The 17,506-nt window shown below is 41.8% G+C and overlaps 1 protein-coding gene across 5 annotated transcripts in view; it reads right to left on the bottom strand.

Annotated features, from left to right (window-relative positions):
* MECOM (MDS1 and EVI1 complex locus) overlaps nucleotides 1-17,506 on the bottom strand; it is a 1,802,619-nt gene that overhangs the window by 74,535 nt on the left and 1,710,578 nt on the right. The window lies entirely within an intron of this gene.

The following is a 17,506-nucleotide window of genomic DNA, read 5'->3' as shown; positions in this document are numbered from 1 at the left end:
TGGAGCAGCCTCCCCAGGCATCTCCAAACTATCACATCAATTCTGAAATTCTGAATGGCACTCAAGACCTGGCTGTTCAAATAAGCCTCCGGGACCTGCAAGCGCATGGATTCCCTACGGGTGATTGGCTGTGCTTTATAAATCCTGACTGATTGGATTTAGTGTGGTATCTGCACATCCGTGATCTGCAGCATGTGGTAGTTAGTGGGTATGCAATTACTGCATCATTCAGAGTTTCAAACATCAAAATGGTGGGTATGTCATGAACTTTCAAATTTATGCCATCTGCCTGCAGTCTGCGACAGAGTCACATGGCAAAAATCATGTAGCTCAAAATCAAGGTGCACACACATTAAACAATTTTTTTAACCATGAGTCATGAACTGGGGGGTGCTTTGTACTTGAATATTGATTAGCACCTGACGTATAATCCATGTGTGACAATCTGGATGCCAGTGATTTCATCCCAAACCTTTTAACAGACACCAAATAGCACAGAACATTCTCGAGCAACACCCGGCTGCAGTCAGTACACAGAGATACCCATAAGAAAAGTTGACCAAAGCACAGAAACTTTCTTTAAAACGTGTACGGTACACATCAATGCCTCAAATTCCCTTGCATGAGTTTTAAAGACATTCTTGTGAGCCTCACTGTCCCCAGATATGAAGAATAAGAACCACTCATTAAACAAGCATTGGCGAATTTGATAGGTCTGGTTCTCACCAGTGCATTGGTTAGTTTTTGTTTTTTTAATGCAAGCATACAGCACAAAAATAAAATAAATAAAAAAATGCAGCCACCTAAGCATTGATGCCATTTGCTTGTAGTAACATTTTTAATTAAAAGCACAGAATTAGGTGGCTGCTTTACTAGTGTTTTACAAATTGCAATCCTTTCGGTTGTGACATGCATTCTGATGTTATGAATGTTAATGGTAAAGCAGTATTTGCCAAGGAGACAGGAACAAATGGCCACCAAACAGGGTGCTCAAATTGCAAGGAGTTGCAATGTTACAGTGTCATGCAAACACTTTGTTTAAGTAACTTTGAAAAGGAAAAGGGAAATAAATCAATATCTAACTGGGCACCCAAGTGCAGGTAAAATAAATAGACAACATTTAATTTTAACATACAAAGAAGCAGGCTTAGAAACAGCTTTAGCAGTGAAGAGGAAATAACATTTATGCACATGTGAACAATATGCACAAACTTTGTATAGTCACTGTACGTTCAGGAAGCCAGTAGGTAAAGTGGACTAAACCATTCATTATGCAGCAAGTGGTGGAAGCAAATTGTGAATGACAGCTTAACGGCCCAATGGATGAAGCTCATTGACCAGAGTCCCCTCTCAGTCTGTATAGTTTTTTTTTGTTTGTTTTTTTAACTATATATGTTTGTCTGGAGAGCTAAAGCTGCCTCAAAGGCCAACCCTAAAAACTAGTATTTTTTTGTCATCAGTTGATACTGGAGACGCCCAGGAGTCAAACACCTGATCTGATCTGAAACATCAACCATAAGTGTCGGGCCTGATGGCGTTTTTCATGAAAAATTGACATTTGATAACACTGAGCACAGAAGTTAGTGTGAACAATACACTGTTTGTTACTTTTCCTTCAAACAGTTATGCACGTAACCAATCACAAGAGCATTGTGACTAACCATGAAAAGCTTACAGCACCTTCTGTGAAACATTCCAACCCAGTTGGTCTGACACACCCAAATAAATTTGTCTTGGCCTTCTCAGGAGACAATCAATTTCTAATATGAGCCAGTGGTTTGTGGGTGTTGCATCAAAACCTTAATGAGGCGGCATTATCGAAACAATAAAAGAAGGCATGCACAATTAGGGACTTTTATTTTTTGTCTTCATTTTTGTAAAATGCTTTGTGGCTCCAGAGAGCTCCTTCCCAACACATGCGATCGCAGGTACTCTAGGGGCAAAAAGTTCGATACCTTTTAGAGTCTGTAGGTGAAGATGCACAGACACATTCTATGCTTTTTGGAGCATCATGTAGTAATGTTGAAAGTGTGTATGATGTCAGCACAGATCCTAGAAAGAGGGCATCAGATCTGCAGGACCTTGGGATGAAGGTCCAGCATTATATTCAGGACTAATGGAGTTGGACAAGTCTGCAGCCACTGTTTTTTCAGCATAATTATAGGTTTACCCCACTTTCCACTTAAGCCATTTTCTGCATAATCTTTGGATTTCAACAAAAAATGTTTCAAACTTAAAAGATGCTAACATTGGTTAAACAAAGTGCCATGTGGTGCTGTGCAGTCACAGGCCCTTTGCAAAGTTTAACATGGTCAACTTTTCAATGTGGATTGCTGCATTAAACCGTAAACATGGGGTCAAACTTCCCCCCACGTAATGCAAATGTGCATTAAAATGATAAAATGGAAATATATCATTTTAGTGTGCACTGCGTTATGCTACATATTTTTCTACAGCGCAGTTTAGTCAACCAGGCTGCATAATTTCATCCTGCATTGATGCATTAATTCTACTGACCCTGGCAATGCCGTAATCAGGGCCACTGAGTTATATTGTACGGCCACAGCGTTTTTCAAATAATATTAAATTTTACGCATGTGCCACCCGCTGCCACCATCTGCTGCATAATCTGCAGATTTTAACAAAACATATGTTTCTAGCTCAAACGGTTCAAAAGTTAAACACAAAGTGACACGTGTTGTTGTGCAGTGAAGCGCCCTTTGCAAAGGAGGACTTGTCACCTTTCTGTTGTTTATTGCTATATTTGGGTGCTAAAGAGGTTGCTAATGAATTGCAACCAATACGTAGACAGAAGTAATACTATCACATAATGTGGCACATTAGGCTGCTAAATTTGGCTTTTTCCTGCTGCACAAGTTACTCAATCCTGCCACATAATTTGGCCCTCCCCTGCTGCCTAATTCCAGTTGCCCTGGCTATAATATATTGCACAGCAAAACATATTAAAAATAAAATGAAATCTTCACAGCACAAGTATTACACCTAAAAAGCTCTTTTGGTTTTGTTCACATTTTAAACTTGGAGTTTTGTTTGTTGTCTTGATTTTATAGCAAAGGAAACAAGCATTGGCAAAGCCAATAGGTCTCGCCTATGCAAGATCAAGTGGCTTTGCCACTGTGTTTTAGTCATGTTGTTCACCAGCATGGCTGCTGTTCAGCACAGCTAAAAGTTAGTGGCATAGAGGAGAATGGTGTGGATTGTCAGGGTGGAATGGAGAAAAGTGGAGTAGTGTGTTGTAGAGTACAGTGGCTGAGAGTGTTGTGTATTGGAGTGGCATAGTGTGGAGTCTTCACTGTAGAATTAAGTGGCGTAGAGAGGCAAAGATTGCGGTGGCAAAGAGTGTTGTGCAGTGACGTAGAGTTGAGTGATGCAGAGGGCAGTAGCACAGAGTAGAGTCGAATGGCAGAATGCAATGGCGTAGAGTAGAGATGAGTGGTATAGCGTGCAGTGGTATAGAATGGAGTAGTTCAGAGTAGAGTAGCATAGAATTGTGTGGCAGAATGCAGTGTTGCAGAGTAGAGTGACAGTGCAGTGGTGTTAGTGTACAGTGACGCAGAGCAGAGGGCTGCGGCGTAGACTGCAGTGAGAGTGCATTTGTGTAGAGTGCACTGGTGTAGAGTACAGTGGTTAAGAGTAGAGTGGTGTAGAGTGCAGTGGCATAGTGTATACTGTTTCAGAATAGAGTGAAATTGTGTAGAGTGGTGCAGGGTACGGCGCAGTTGTGTAGAGTGGCATAGAGTGTAATGGTGTAAACTAAGAGTAAAGTGAAGTACAGTGCAGTGGCAGAGTGCAATGGGGCAGAGCAGATTAGAGTGGGTTATAATGGTTTGGCAAAGTTCAGGGGCCTAGAGTAGTGTTACAGAGTAAAGTGTTCTGGCAGAGTGCAGTGGTGAACAGTGCAGTGTTGCAGAGAGGCATAGAGTACAGCAGTGTAGAGTGAAGATGCACAGAGTAGATTGGTGTGACCTAGACTGGAGGGGATTAGAGTGCAGTGGTGTAGAGTGGCAAAGAGTGCATTGGCATACAGTAGAGTGGTACAGGAGAGAGGAACACAGTGAAGTGGCAGAGTGGGGTGGTGCTGGGTAGAGTGCAGTGGTGTAGAGTGGAGAATTCATGGTATGGTACCACACTGTCATTACAGCCAAGTCATTTCCAATTGAAATGACTATTACATTTGCACAGACATACAATTGTACTAATAAAACTATACAGTGCACAAAAGATGTGTGGAAATTGCATCACCTAGTGTAATGATTTGTTTGAATCCTATTAAAGTAGTTGTTTCCACCACACTTCAGAAATAACAAAAAAAAATGATTTGTTTGTTCTACTAGTTCTGATATGTTCTGAAATATGTACACTGTTCATTTAAATGTTGTTGTGAGAGACCAAAACCTTTTTCTTACCCCCCAGTATCCAGCAAGATTGCCACATCAATCCTCTAACTTTGAAGTCAGAGAAAGAAAAGTGAACCAGCGCCCTCGGAAAACAGCACTTGACATTTGACCTTGAGCTTTGAATGCACAGCAAACAGATGAGAACAAGACAAAGGCCTGTTAACAGAAAGCGAGATCGTTCAGGAACCACACAAGGCAATGGGAGGGACAAACTGAACCTGGAGAACCTAAAGCAAATAAAGCCAGCAAATCTAAGGCGAGAAAGTGTGAATCACAAACCACAAGGCCAATGGTAATCAAGGAGGTGAATGCATTCCTAGGTCAACTTTCCGAAAGTCCCCAAGATGTCTTTGGCAAACCAGTAGGCTGCGACCTAAAACGCTGGCTCAAAAAATTATCTCAGCATAACACACCATCTCAGTATCATTTGGCACGTCACTTAAAGAAAAACACAATAAATAGTCTTATCAGAGGATTTTATTTTGTTACAAATAATGGCGCACCGAATTGAAACGTTAAGCCCCTAGGAGTACAACTGTACATTTAAAGACACGCACATTAGACGAGAATGCAAAAAACGTTGATGGCTCAGCAATAAAATACCGGGTGAAAACAAGCCTCCGAAATGTGCAGAAGAAATAACACCGAAATTATAAAATGTTATTTCTGCCTAGCAGAAGCCAACCACTTGAAGCTTTCGAGAACCGTCCCATTCCAAAGGTCATAATAGCATAAGGAAAACGCAAAAGCGTGGATACCGAAATAAGCACTACATAAAAAAGGAAACTATCACCAAATACGGATAAAATAACAATATAAACACACAAGCCAGAGCTAAAGCAATGAAAATATACTGTTTTTTGCCTATGTTCTCAAATATTAGTCAGTGTACGTTTTTTTGTCCGACCTCTTATTAGTGTCGTACCGAGGGTGGAATGGGTCCCAGACCAAGCATGGAAAGGGCCCATGTAACTGGTTGAATAGTAAAATGCACCGATAATCGGGATTCAGTGCGCCCCTATAGGCCTCTGGGCCTCGGTGCCACTGTGCCTGCTAAACCATTCATAGCTAAGCCACTCCCATAGCCCACATAATTTGGCGCAAGGCAGTAAGTAACCAGTTTTGGGATATTACAGGCGCCCGTCCAATTGGCTAAAGACATGTAAGACTATCCCTCCCACGGGTGCAATACACCGTTCTTCCAGCAGATGGCGTCAATGTACAAGCTTTTATCACCGCACAAAGCAGAAGCCTACGACACAGATCCAAATACCTATGAATAACTTTTATGGGCATTCTACGGGGGCGTGTTCTCTCTTTCAAGTGCGTTTATGGCTTGACTTAAAAACAATCATTTCATCACTTGTCCTTCATAAACTGCCCATTATGCCGCGGCGGGCACAGGGAAGCGGTGTTCTCGCTAGACAAACTGAGCTCATCTCTGCATTGTCTCCTGGAAGACACTGAGTTCTCCCGGAGGCTTCGCGCTGTTTGCTGAGTGATGACGTGGGCGCAGGTACACAACCCCATGCTCCTCTCCCGCCCTCCCTTTAGGACTCTGACTTCACTCTTTAGAGCCCTAATGCTGCCTTGGCATGTGTTCGTCGAAGACGTGTTAGATTTCGGCCCGCTTGTCTCTTTACTTTCCCGCCCTCCTTTTCGTGGCCCCTCTTCTCGGTCTTTGAACCTCACTGTTAACTGAAGCCGCGCATCATTTCCCATTCGAACAATGGGTCTCGCTCGACACTTGGAACCGGCGCTCCTTGGCAGCCCTCGGAGGTTTACCGTACTAACTTCCTTCCCAGAAACATGTTGACATTTGAATTGTGACTGTCTTATCGGAACTTTGTGATGGCTCCTCGGAAACTGAGGTGAAAGGTGCAATATACCCGCCTCGACTTAGCTCCTGTCACTGCTCGTCCTCGGGACACCCTCTGGGGAGAGCGTTAGCTGGAAACCTAACAAGAGCGTGTGCCACCAACTAACTACATTTATATAGCGCCTAACAACTCATGGTCCCTGAAAGGCTCAGAATTATCAGTAACTCAGATAACAGAATAATCGTACCCTACGGAAACTTTGATTTTACCACTGTATAATTTGATATTATATATATATATATATATATATATATATAGCACTACACATAACCAATTGATCGCTGAGGCACAGAGCAACTACTCATAATTATCCGATATTCTATAGGGCCACATTTCAGGAAACAGTACCTTAAATCAGGGAAATGGTGAGGTATATGGTGTGGACTCCTGCAAAGGCCCAGTCTATGACTACTGGCAGATGGAAATGACCCTTTTTTATGGAGGAATCCCGTATAACCCACCAAGTCCACCACTAATTACTTTGGTAATAATTAAAGATTAGGCATTGCATTGCAGGAGCTATGCATACACAATGGTTTCAAATGTAAATCTGCTGTGGTTTCGTCTCTAATGTGCTTTAGCCGAGCCTTCATCAGGGTCAAGGGTTTGTTCTGCGCTAATGGGGCTCGCAATTCATCTGGTTTGATGCTCAGCATCATTTCTTTCACTTCACGCAGGAAAAAGTAAAAAAAAAAAAAAAAAGTCGATAATCAAAGAATTACTGGCTTTGTTGATTTTATTTCTTTATTACACTGTTGCATACGCTTTGTAGAGTCTGACATGATAGATGACTAATGGGGCAGTTATCAGACCTTTTGTGTAGAGCAGTAAATATAGAGGCTCAAATGCTCTACTATGAAGAAATGGGGCAGATGTGTATCAAGGTAGCAGCTGGATCAGTTGTCTCGGGAGGATCCAGCATGGAATGCTTTGCTTACCCGGGAGTGAACACTGTCCAGGATAGCTTTGCATACTAAATGGTCACCAGACGTGTGTATTCTCAAGCTTTCTTCCGGCACCGATGCATATTCGTTTAATCAGTGGATCTACAATGCTCTTCATCATCACTGCAAAAAACTGCAGCTGGTTGGGGACATTCCCACCATCGCCAAGCACATCTTGAAGTGAGCTCACTGAATGCAATGTTTGTGACTTCACAACATTTTTTCGTGATTATGGGGAATATGATAGGTAATCTCATCTGTAAGTAAGACATTTTAAATCCACCTGCCGCATCAAGCGGAAGGTGATGAACATAGCATTTGGTGTGAGAGATGGTTTATAAGGCTGCCGTGAGAGTCCAGGATTGAGGGGCTAATCATAACTTGCAAATTTTAGTGTTTCAATTGATTTCATAATCAAAAATGTAACTTTTACTTGATTTTAAAAAAAAACATACTTAAAGGTGTTGTAGCCAAAACTAACTCAACCTTATGTATTTCAGTGAATAAATGTTCATACATATAGATACACATATGCTTTGTAGAGGTGTTAGGCAGTAACAATCTCCACTCTACCTTCTTAAGTCTTGGAAAAGATAAATCAAAGCTCAAATATATTTAGGCTCGGATTCAAATGGTCTAAACACTACCCCCTCAAGAGAACACCGATAGAAAAGTACTTCTAATGGACTAGAGAAATTGTTAACAATTAATGTCTATAAACATGAATATGTGTCTCAGCAATGTTTTACATTTGGACTAGGACTGCTTAGTGTACAACGAAGAATCTCCCCAAAACAAGTCGAAAAATAAAAAAGTAGTAATTTAGTTCGGTCCAACATCACTGCAGGCAGGCAACAGTAGTCATGCAGCACTGGACCGAAATGTGCGTAATACACAGCAGAACATTGCATAGTGGGACAGAGCCATAAAACGAAGAGCAAATCGATTAAATATGTTTTTTTAATGAAAGCAAGTTGTTGAGGGGACTATCATGAAAAGTAATGGGAGTGGGGGGTGGGGACAGTATTGACAAATGTGATTGGGTGAAGCAAAAGCTGCCACATACCACCCTTGATAAACTCCATATTTCCTCCTCACTCCCATATCAGTCCTTTGTTCAGTGTGTGACTAATGCATATTCTCCACACGCACTACAATGCATCCTTAAATACTGTGCCCTGCTTACAAGAATAAAATATATATTAAAGAAGTCTTTCATATAATTTTGCTGGTCCTTCAAACTCTTGCCAAATAAGATGAAACCTGTTCTTTCCTGCACATCTCCCACACGCATTTATCCACCCCCCCCGCCCCCCTTACCGCGACTAGTAGATGCACTCAGTGGGTTCCATCCGGTCTTTGCCATTATGGAGTATACATGGAAAAATATTTTCCTGGTTGATCGGGTTGACTCTAAAGATTTGTATGTGAGCCAGGAAGGTCAATCATCTGCATTATCTGGGGCGGTGGTAGGGCAGCGATGCAACAGGTCATCATATGAAGGTACCTTCAGACGTAACCCCTAACAACACATTATCATCCCTGGAATATGCCAGTCCACCGGCTTCCTTTAGCACCGCCCCTTTCTGCTGTGGGCCCTCCTTTAATGATACAACTGCAAGACTCCTCGGGTAAACTCCTTCCTCACAAGACCTTCGCAAGGCTCTGCATTAAGGACTCGCTCTTCTATCTCTTCTCCCAGGTCTTTCCAACCAAGCACTGGAGCTTTGGAGGAAAATTGATGGATCAACCCTGCGCCGTGCTCCAGACAGCCACTGCTTCAGAGCCTCTGTTGAGTATTAACCAAGCTCCTAGCCTGCAATAGTTTCTTTGTTTAAGCAAACACAGTAGCAAATAAAATAATCAATCGACCGATTTCTCTCTCCCACCATCCTGGAGTAACTGCAGAATTTATACAAGAGCCTTTTTCGGAAGTGAATATTTTATCTTTTAGCATCACTGTTTTTTTTTTAGTTTCTTTAATCTGAAGTAAACGGGAGAGCAAAAAGTTGGTCAAATACAATTTATAGAACATGAATTAAGAAAATTACCTAAATGTTCAACGTTTGCTGAACTGATAAAAAATAAGATTATAGACACTTAAAATAAGGGCACAATGGGCTACTTGCATTCGCGATCCTTAATTTGCCAACCTGAACCGGCAAAAGCAATTAAGGTGAGAGTCAAGAGGACAGTGCAAGGTTAAACAGAATAAATAATCACATCTTCCAATTAAATCAGTCACCCCCCATATTAAACATCTCTTACTTCTGAATTTCTATTTCTTGCACTCATGACACTGTATTAACCTTGATTTTTGAGTTGTCTTTACTGAACTTAAATGATCTATCTGTTGTAATTACACTCTTGTTATAATTATTTATTTATTTAAAACTTGTTACAACTGAAGTTCCTTTGTTCTTCTGCTGGGACATTTCGGAGTTCAGACTCAAAAACAGTAATTATTGTGAATGGCGTGTTTGCTTTTTCAGACAATTTATGTAAGAATAATGAACATATTGTTGGTGTATGAGTAAAAAAGTAAAAAAAAAACAAAAACATATTAAACATTTGATTAAACATAACATGAGTGAGGGATATGGAAGAAACATTTGAGGCCATGTGTGGGCTTTTACAGAATGTATAATAGAAATACTGGAACAAGAAGGGATTTCTGAAGGGAGAGATTTCCAAGGGTGAACTAGCAGCTCACTTACAGCACTGTGAGCTCTGCCAAAGGGTGCTGATAACTAGACGACAACCTTCTCGCAATCCCCCGCAAGGTGATCCAGATTCCAATGTGGGGCTCGGTGATATTCTTTAATGGCCATCTTGCCTCCTTGGGTCTATGCACGATCCAATACCTTCCTTCAAATGATTGGTCTTCAGTTCCATAATTCATAAGGCTCACGATCGCATCAGCAATTATGCTGCATCACTGATTTATTCCTGAAAGGTTCATTGAGGAGATATACCATGGAAAAGTTAACCTTCAAGGTCAACTGGTTTCAAGGTTCTTTTTTTTACTTCAAGCACATCAACAGAACACACTAATATGTCTGTCTCTAATGCAGTATCTCACAGGTGCGATCAACCGACATGTTTGGATTTCACCAACCAGATTTGCTCCAGTGAAGAGATGGTCACATCTTGATAGCGGAGATCATGTTTATTCCAGTGGCTGAGACAGATCTGCTTTAGGCCTACAGCAATATAAGCAATTTGCAGACAGCTGGCGTGGATCAGCTTGGGCTCACTTTTTTGTGAATTGCTCTTGATATAAGCTGCCAGAGGACGCATTCCCTTCCATTTTCTAGCTGTTAATCTAAAGATTATGTGCTATTCCACTTTGTTTGGTAAGCATACCCCAGACCTAAGAAGCTGAAGTAGATAAAGCAAGTGGTCCACCATTCACAGTGGCTCAATGTCTCCTCTTAAGATTCGCAGTCCCGAGGTGACTGGGGAGCCACAAGGGGATTTAAGCAGAATCAGAAATTGAAATTTACAGAAAAAAAGAAGTTTTCTGCTGCACTTGACCCTCTATTTGTGATGCTACAGTGCTGGGACTCCGTATCACCGCGCATATGTTGCCATACTGTCATTGGTTTGTGCATTGTATGTTTTAAGAATATACCTGCAAAGTCGGTCATTTATCTTTATGATCATGCATCTCAGCGAGTTGAACACTCACCTTTTAAACAAGCAGCCATAGGAGTGTCAAGATTTTGTATCTAGGCTAGATAAAGCTACATAACTCAGCTTTACAATCTTCTAAGGTTGGTAAATAGAGTATAATTAAAGTTGGTAATAATTCACTTTTGGCCAGACAATACAATTTAGCATTACATTGTGTTAATCTGCATTATAACCTGATGACAAGAATATCCATCGGCACATGAATACCAGAGGCTTTCTTCTTCTTTCCCTGCGTCTTCAACGGACATCTGGGCTGGGAGTGTCAAATTCCATTGCATGGAAGAACACTCATCTTGTTTCAGTGAGTCACCCATATCAGCTAGGAAGAAGTTCAAAACACTTAGGACCAAATAACCCCACCCCCAAAAGGAACCTACTTGTTGACCTAGGGGCTACCATGTCTTCCGAGAAATGGACCAGCAACAATGGCTGATGTCTTGTTTCATAGCAAGCCCCACGCAGCTCAGGGTTCATATCTAGATAACAGAACGCCCTATCGTTGGACACATCATTTGACATATTGATGTAAGGTAAATTTAATATTGATGGCACTTCACCCATAGTCTTCATCGAGAGGTGGTTAATCCTACAATAGTTACATACAGGGATAGTGATAGAACTACATATTAATGGCTTAATAAAAAAATTAAAAAAACACGCTTCACTTTTTCCCCTTTCTATACATGTTTAATAGATTTCTGTCTACTTAAGTTCTCTGTAGTAGGGCAAAAAGTAAAAGTAAATTGGACATATTTGTCTTACTTAAATTCACATGTTCTACCTTTGCTGGAAAGAGTTAACACTGTCATATTTCCATGGTTTTGCTCTATGTATAGCACACTGGTGATACTATTCTGTGTGGGCTCAAAATATAGAGCACGGTGGGAAGCTACATCATAATTTACCTACCACCCCCACAAAAGAGTCACCAATTGGCATTAAAAATCAACAGAAGTGAAAAGAATTAGCATTCACAGTTGCCTACGTTATTGTACCCAATTCTTATTCAAATTTTAAAAAATGACAGAGCGTCTCCCCAATTGGGGAGGAGCGGTGTTAAGGACCCGGGGCCACCTTGGCCCCAGCCCTGTACGCAGACCCAGCGTTGCTGGCCTGGCGACTTCTGCCCCACCCGTCTCGCGAGATGGGTGGGGCGAAAGCAGTCAAAGAAAAATCCGGGGGATGCACAGGAAGCGAGTCACTTCCAGCCCAAGCCAGATCCCTGGGGAGGTATTTAAGTACACCTCCTCCCCGTCCCTCTAAGTAGGCTTCAGCCTTTCCCGTGGATGCGGCACGGGCGCCTGGGCGTGGACCGTTGCATTTTCCCGCCCTCCCATCCCTTAGATATAAGCTTTAAAAATGGGTGTAGTATGGCGTGACAGGAGATACTAAACGCATCTCAGGCAACTCAGGGGTACCCAAAGCAGGGTACTCTGGATAACAACAAAGGTGGGATCCTGCAGTCCTGCACCAACCGACGGATGTACACACCAGCTTGGGGTCTAGGGTGTCCAGATCACTGTGGTGAGCACCGGGCTCCCACTCCTGACCACCCTGTTGCACCCCCATGGCAAACTGGTGTTAGGGTGGGGGTGTAACCTGGAGCACGGGGACAAGGTACGGTGCAGTGTTGGACCCACCCCTATCCTCCTCTCTCCTCTCCTCCCCCCCTCCCCCCACCCAGGGATGAAGTACGGTTCACTTGTGTGGTCCAACGGTGGGTTCAGGACACTGCCGGATTCTTGGTTGGGTGTCAATAATTGAGTAATGATTTTGATTTTCAAGTTATACGTTTTACCTTTGTTTACAAGTTATGATATGATTTAATTAATCTTACACAGTGTGTATTAAATGAGTAATATTTTAATAAATTCTCCCAATGCCAAAGACAATCAGACTTCGTTGGTTTACCTTTAACAGGTGTTGGGGCGGGGGCATACTGGGGGCATCCCAGTTCTATACAGCCTATAGGGGACCGCATCAGATAACAAAGAGGAAGCGCTGCCGGTATTGCACTACATAGTCTTTGTGAAGCAAGTGAAAGTCAGAAAAAAGTTCTAAAATTAAAGTGATGGGTTTTCACAAACCCAGTGGAACAATGTAAATCGTGGGTGGGCTGTTTGTTGGGTGGCAGAAAAGTGATAGCTTTGGAGTTTAAGCCACAGGTGGTATTCCAAAGCCACGTTAGGGGTAAGATGGGGGACATTATGCAAATGGGTTGCAATCTGGATCTACATTTCGGACAGAAACCTGAAAACTTTCTATTATCAGCCAACTTTAAATCCTGCCCAGCATAGGTCACTGCCCACCGGTTTGGCTTGCGGCCATGATTTCAGTCATTTCGTGCAATGCTTCGCAAAAAAAACAAACATTAAGAAAACCAAAAAGTCTAATTTCAATGTTGTAATGTGTGGAGCACTCGAGTCCAGTCATGGAGTAAACTATAAAAAAAAATATATAATGCAAATTTACATAACAAATCGAATGTATAATGAATAAGTGTGTGTTTTAGACGAGAACTAGTCTCTCGTGTGTTTCAATGGAAAGGAAAGGATACATTAAAGTGAGAAAGCATGGTTCCTTTGGGGTGGATGCAAAGCCCTTATGTACATGTGAATATATTTGCAATGATAGGTTAGCAGACACCTGCGCTATGAAGCCAGACTTCAAACAAAAATCCACGAAGGTCTGTCGTGGGTAAAACACAGTTTAAATGCTAAAACAAACTATAATAAAAGTAGGTTGACTTTCAGTATTGTTTAGATACTTTACAGGCCACAGCAAAAACGAAAAACCCATGTGACTGGTTCATGAAGTCAAATACATTGCCAAGTCAAATAACAGGTTGCTTCTGATCAAACTTGAACTGAAAGCCCCAGCTCTTTTTGTGCATCAGAAAGTTAGTATCAGATTTCAGGAAACAGCAACGAGTTCCATCGAACACAGTTTATAATCTCACACCGGCATCACGTTCATTTGGAAAAGTGCAATGACTAATAGTATTTTTACCTTTACTAACATCCTTAATACTGGTGTGCAAGGCAGGTAAAACATTACATTCATCTAACGTAAGCTAACACACCACCTCCAAAAGTGGAAAAATATTTAACGCTCCTTGTTATCAATAAAAAAAATAGCCCATGAAAGCAGTCATTTCTAACAACTTTTCTAACACATAAGGGGGATTTTCGTAAATGATCACTAGAATTTTAGAACACACATGCAGGTGAATGGCATTTGAGAAGCATTAGTCACATGTCTATTACTAACATCTGAAATTACAAACTTCCCACCCAAAAATGTACACGGTACTATAATATTCTGCACTTCTGCTATCCAAGACTACCTTGCCTTTACTTCACTGAAACTTTAGGAATGGGAGATCAAAGCTGCAACAGCCTCTCCTCTGCGGACTCTTTCTCCAAAGAAAGTATCTGGCGGGTATCCATTGAGGTTTCTGCAAGAGTAGTTTCTCTGCAGATCTGTCTGTCCAACATAACCTTGCCAGGGCTTGTGAGCCTGTTCTGCCCCGTACCAACTACCTTCTCATTTAGTCCGGCTAGAGTCTCACCTAGGACGCACAATAAGAAAGCCCACTTTCCCTACTTATTAGCTGTTGCACCAAAATATGAACTTACCATTTGGATCTGTTTTTCCCTAGGATGATGCTCAGCTTGAGGAGGCTGGAAATAGGAACTGAAGTCCCCACCCCAACGTTCTGAAGGACTAGGTCTTGAGAAGGCTTGCGGGGACGTGACCAGTATCTTCTTGGATGAGTGCTGCTGCAAGCTGTCCTTCTTCCCTAGACAAACCAGGCCTAGAGCTCTGCCTGAGGTCCATACACCCTCGCAGAGACTGCTGCTCTTTGTCATGCATGGAGAACAAGTCTCCGAAGGAGTCCACACAAAGTGACCAGAAGCTAAGACGACTCCTAATTAAAGCTTGCTATAAACCTATGCACAAGCCCTAGTGAGCTACCCTGAACCTCGGTTGTTTACCAACAAATTGATTTCAGGGTCACACCATAGTGCCACCCACCATAAGCAACAGTAATCCTTCAGTGATCCCCGTGTCACTGCAGTGACAGTGCTTGGATTATATTAATGCTTTAAACACAAGGAGGTTCCTTGACACAAACCACACCTCATACTAGTATTTGAACCAAAGACAACACTAATAAAAGCTATCTGGGGGTATCTGTGTGTAAAGATTAATGCAAGGAATATCAATCTGTGTAGGTAATCTACTATCTGAAGGTGTTTATTAAAGAGACCGAACTGTTGTTGAACCATCCTTTAATGGGATTTCTTCCTTATTGCCATTGCATTGCTATACTGTGTCGAGGATCAACATTCATCCCAATGCCTGTGAACTAGACACTGACTTTACAACAGAGATACCACAGTAAGTAAAGGACTATGGAGGCCCAAATTTGTGTTGCAAACACTGTACCCAGACTCCTGGTCAGTAGATAGCACCAACAGTCTCAACTATCAATATTACTGCAGGGATCCCACAACTTCACAGACCTTGAAATGTGGACAAACAGGTTCAAAGAATCTGCACATTTCACACCTACCAGATCAAGACACTTGACAAGACAAGGTCAGAAGCAGAGATAAAAGTTATATTCAGCTAAGATGTGTTCAAAATTAGAACTTGCAGATATTCAAAACACAACTTCACACCTACGGCTGGAAAATGTGTCATTGTAGAGTAGGTTCCACAGTAGTGACTGCAAGATTTAGAAAGGGAATATAGGTAGGTTTGTCTGCTGTAAAGGGGTAAGAGGTGGTCATACAAACCTTTGAATACATTTACAGTACCACTCTTAACTCAAGACATACGCAGCGTGCACAACTGGTTTCTGTTGTTGGGTTCCCCTCAACTAGCGCCAAGAAGCTTTGGTGATTTGTGTGCTCAAGAAATCCCCTTAACCTAACAGCACACATCCCGCTTTAGGAAAGCTACTTTTTTATTTGGACAAATTATTTGTTTCACAATGATTTCTCCATAGAGAATGGTATTCCTGTAAAGGACATTCTTTCTTATACACGTCCTGTAAAGGCTGCAATTTTTTTTAACTTCTAGTTCTTCACTTCTTCATCCTTGCGCTCTATGTGCCACAGAGGTGTTTTTCTTTTAAGTGCAATCAATAGCTAGTTAATATTTTGAGATCACCCTCAAGGTAACCCCTTGGCAAAGGCTTCATCTAATTTGCATTGCAGGTTATCAACATTCATGGCCATTCCCCTAGGACGGTCTGCTCCTGCATCCTTGTGGACCTGAATCTATGTACCTCTGAACGCAGCTTTACCCATGCATAAAGCACTTGGTACCATTCTGTCAGTGCTGATGTCACACTGTACTTCCGGAAGAATCAGTTACGTCCATTAAGTTCAAAGTCTGCATCTGTGTACAGCACAGCATCACTGGGGTATTCACCAGTTTAAAACACAAGTGGATGATCGACCTGGTAGGTTGATAACCGAAATAAAACTACACTTTTCTTTGAGATCCTTTTTAACCTGGGCTAGAAAACTGGCAAGTTACTAGAAGGAAGAGGTAACCAAAATCTACAGAGCCAAATTTTCCCAACAAGTCAAAAACAACGGTCTCCTAAGTGAAATACATCAAGGAACATGGAACAGTACGGTTCCATGCCATTGGATTTTATGTCTTGGGAAGCATCTTGCAAATACATGTTTGCGAGAAGAACAATTACAAGTTAGACAATTATCATTCTTCTGATTTTTTTTTTTTTTTACCCAAAGCTCATCCTTGCAGTAGTTTACGTAGGAGTTGCTGCAAGGATGCTTGAGATGTACCCCACAGCTTTCATCCTTCTCTGATCAGTCACTGCGCATACACACTAGGTGCGAGGGCCAAAGATGCAGGTGTGTTAATAGTATGCCCACAAAGAATTGTCTTCTTGGGAAGCCTCCATAACAATGCTGTGGAGCGGACGTCGATTGCTTTATGAAGGCGCTGGTGGTTGTTTTTGTGTTGATGAGGAGGAGCAGGTGGAACTCCCTTTAATTTTCTACAAAACGTGTGTGTTAAGGAGGGTTTGAACCATTTACATAATTTTGTTAAAAACAACATACTGGAGTGTGGTGGCCATTTAGATAAAAAAAAATAGCATTTGGTTTTGCCTCCGTAAGCGCATAGATAACATTTTGATTTGTCTGTTTAGATGAGCCTATGCTTTCTGTAATGCTCACCTCCACAAACCTAGTTGGCATTAAACTGAATACCAAATGTTTTTCGTTCAAACTATTTGTTTGAACAAAGTGTATAGTTTTGCTTGATAAACCAATAAACCAGAAAGCCAACTACAATGTATTCACATAATTATTCATCAATTCAATTGTCCCAGACCTCTGCCCTCACAATTTTACCAGTCACACAAACAGGTCTGAGCAAAGCAGCTGCCTGGGTAGGCTACACAGGCCTAAACATATCCATGCCAGTCCTCTGTTTTGCCTTCTGGCAGCTACTGTATGAGTTCTCCCAATGCTTTAAAATATTCTTCTTCCTGTTTTGGTAGTGCCCTGGCAGACAGTTT

This window comes from Pleurodeles waltl, chromosome 11, assembly GCF_031143425.1.
Source record: "Pleurodeles waltl isolate 20211129_DDA chromosome 11, aPleWal1.hap1.20221129, whole genome shotgun sequence".
NCBI classification, from domain to species: Eukaryota; Metazoa; Chordata; class Amphibia; order Caudata; family Salamandridae; genus Pleurodeles; species Pleurodeles waltl.
This window is presented reverse-complemented; position numbering and strand designations above follow the sequence as displayed.